This window comes from Grampus griseus (genome assembly GCF_964374135.1).
Source record: "Grampus griseus genome assembly, chromosome: 10".
Lineage (NCBI taxonomy): Eukaryota > Metazoa > Chordata > Mammalia > Artiodactyla > Delphinidae > Grampus > Grampus griseus.
In genome coordinates, this window is record NC_139004.1 from 26,205,019 (window position 1) to 26,208,127 (window position 3,109).

Here is a 3,109-nt window from a genome sequence, read left to right on the forward strand (position 1 = left end):
AATATGAAAAGAATGTATATATGTATAACTGAATCACTTTGCTGTACAGCAGTAATTAACACAACACTGTAAATCAACTATACTTCAATTTTTAAAAATTGTCAAGGTGGTAGCTATTAAGGAATTGCCACAGAGAATTTTCTGGCTGAACTTTTAATTAGATATTAAATTGGGCATCCTTTTTGATGACTACTTTACTCTGCCAGTGCCTCTAAGTGGTTTTTAATCATATAAATAATATTTTAATTATTACTTTTAATTCTAGGACTCTAGTTAATTTGAAATTTAATGTTACAATATTTTCATACAACATATATTTCATTTCTTATGCAATAATTATTATGAATTTAAAAAATGAGAAATGATACACTTGTCAAACATACAAAACAGCCATTTCGGGGGGTTGCATGGATAAAAGTACTTTAAAATACCAAAGAAGACAGGACCAATGGCTTAATTAGGTAGGCATAGGATTTTTTTTTTTTGAAAAAACCTCACACTTGAAAGATTCATTTTGTTTAAAACCATTGATCAATCCAAAGCAACATTCAACTTCACATATTGATTATACCCCATCTCTGTCCTCTTTTTTTTAAATAAACAATTGTATGCTAAATCTAGATGACTCTTACCTATTTAAATAGGAGTGGCTTTTTCCCATTTTATCTCTAAAGAAGGTAACGTGGGCATTTTTATACTAATGTCATCAATATTTATATTCCTTGATATCACAGGAGCATTCATAGTTTTAAAAATTAACACAGCATGAACTGGAGTTCTTTAGGCTAGTCTCAGTATTTTTTGCTTATTTTGTGCATCAGTTGTGGGAACAATCTCATTCATGTGACAATGTTAAACTTTACGGGAGCCCTGTGTTCTTGGGAAACAGCAATGGTTAAGAAATCCTCCCACTCTTCTATGTGCAGGGAAATGCCTTACTGACAAGAAACATTTTTCCCCATATGACTTAGATAAGAGCCAGATGTCCCCTTGCTGACCTTTGGCAATGCCAGACACACACCCTCCACATTCTCATTCCTTGTCTCATAAATGATGGGTTGAACTGTTTGTACCCACTGACTAATCTGAACAAAATACCTGACTTGATCAAACTAGAGTGAAGCTGGTCTCCTTCCCCCAAGCCCTTGAACTCTGAGTTATGCTCATTCTGAGCCAGTGTACAAGCCTTCCTTAACCACCCTTCTGAGAATCAGCTGACCCAAAGGAAAGACATTCCTGGATTAACTGTCCTGCCACTCCACTTATTTCCCCACACCAGATTCCTTCTAGCCTTGTTTACTCCCCATCCTGTATTAAAGAAAAATCCTTTCCTGCTGGACCGTTGAGATCCCACAGATCTTCCAGTTGGGGGATTCTCCCTACCGCAATAGGCCCCCTTCCCTTCCTGACCCCTTTGAATGACCCCTTTGAACGAAGTTTCTCCTTAACTAAGCCCAGATTAGTTTTTTGTGTTTTTTTTTTTGGTGGTACGCGGGCCTCTCACTGTTGTGGCCTCTCCCATTGTGGAGCACAGGCTCCGGATGCGCAGGCTCAGCGGCCATGGCTCACGGGCCCAGCCGCTCCGCGGCACGTGGGATCTTCCCAGACCGGGGCACGAACCTGTGTCCCCTGCATCGGCAGGCAGACTCTCAACCACTACGCCACCAGGGAAGCCCAACCCAGATTAGTTTTTGTTTAACACATGTTTAGTCTCCTATACTGTTCTTTTCATCTCTCTGAAAGGAAATTGTTAACCTTGTTTGTATGGAAAATTAAGTTCAGTTCACAGGCATTTTCAAAACACTTGACTGTAGATGATGATGGATGTTAACTAGGTTTATCGTGGTGCTCATTTCACAATACATACGACTATTCAATCATTATATTGTACACCTGAAACCAAGATTATGTTTTATGGTTTTTGTTTTTAATGGTGGGAGTATGGTTTATTAAGCTGTGCCTTAGTACGGGCACTGGGGCTTGCCCATGGTCCTCTTAATGTACAAAGCCCGGACATTCTGCCACTTTGTCTTGAGCAATGACACCAGGAAGTTGACAACTAAGTGGATGTTGAACACAAGCTCATCGCGTGTCATCTTCAGGTGGCCAACAGCCACTGCCAGACACAGCACCTTCTTCACATGGAACTTGACTGTGGACTTCACTTCATCAACTTTGGCCACCATGTTCTCATTGTGTGTCAGCAAGGAAGGGAACTTGCCGGCCTTATTCAGGCCTGGGCCCAGGATTCGTGGGATCTGCTTGATCAGAGACTCTGAAGAGAAGAAGGCATCATCCTTCTTGGCCAGCTTCTTGACCAGTTGCTTATTCTTGTTGACTTTCTTCAGTGCCTCGATGTCTATACGCGGAATATTCACAGCCTTTGTCACATCACTACGTTGCTGGTCCCCCAGAACACATACGGAGAACTTGGGACGGGAGTGGATTTAAGCCGGACGGTGCCTGAGAGGCATTTGTCCTTCTGAGGGTCATAGTTCTTCAGGCAGATCTGAAGCTACACCGTCTGCAAAAACTTCCAGCGCTCGAGCTGGTTCCCCTGCAGCACTTCCCGCACCACCTCGTAAAGGGAGTCGCCGGAGACTTTGCTGTTCATGGTGACTCGCGCTGCGATAACCGGAAAAGAGCAATATAATGCTATTTGTCAATTATATCTCAATGAAAAACAAAACAGAAACATGCTTGACTATACTTTACAAAAATGGTTGGAATACATATAAAATGTCAAGTTCACTTCCCAAGGAAGCCATATACTAAAGATAAAACATGACGTGGCAAATACCCAAACATCAGTTGACTGCCAGATCCACTATCAGCAGCTCCTTCCCGGAAATTCGAAACCTCGACTTCGAAGAAAGTGGCTCTGACGTGATCTTTATGTGGGTGTCTTCACTGAGGGCTTCAGCATCCCTGGTTTTTGAAAATGAAGATTATCATGCTCACACCTGTTTCTGAGGGTCAGGGGGCCGGGCAGATACTAGCGTCGCCCCCTGGGATCTTGCCAACATTCTTTGTCCACCTGATCCTACGGACATGCACCTGCTTTTTTTTTATCAATAATAAGATTTTAAAACACTTATTTCCACGCTCC

General features: G+C 41.9%; 1 pseudogene across 1 annotated transcript; it reads right to left on the reverse strand.

Annotated features, from left to right (window-relative positions):
* Positions 1-1,961: 1,961 nt before the first annotated feature.
* LOC309828320 (large ribosomal subunit protein uL1-like) lies at positions 1,962-2,614 on the reverse strand (annotated as a pseudogene). Its single transcript has one exon. The product of its transcript is annotated as a large ribosomal subunit protein uL1-like (transcript).
* Between the last annotated feature and the right edge of the window lie 495 nt (positions 2,615-3,109).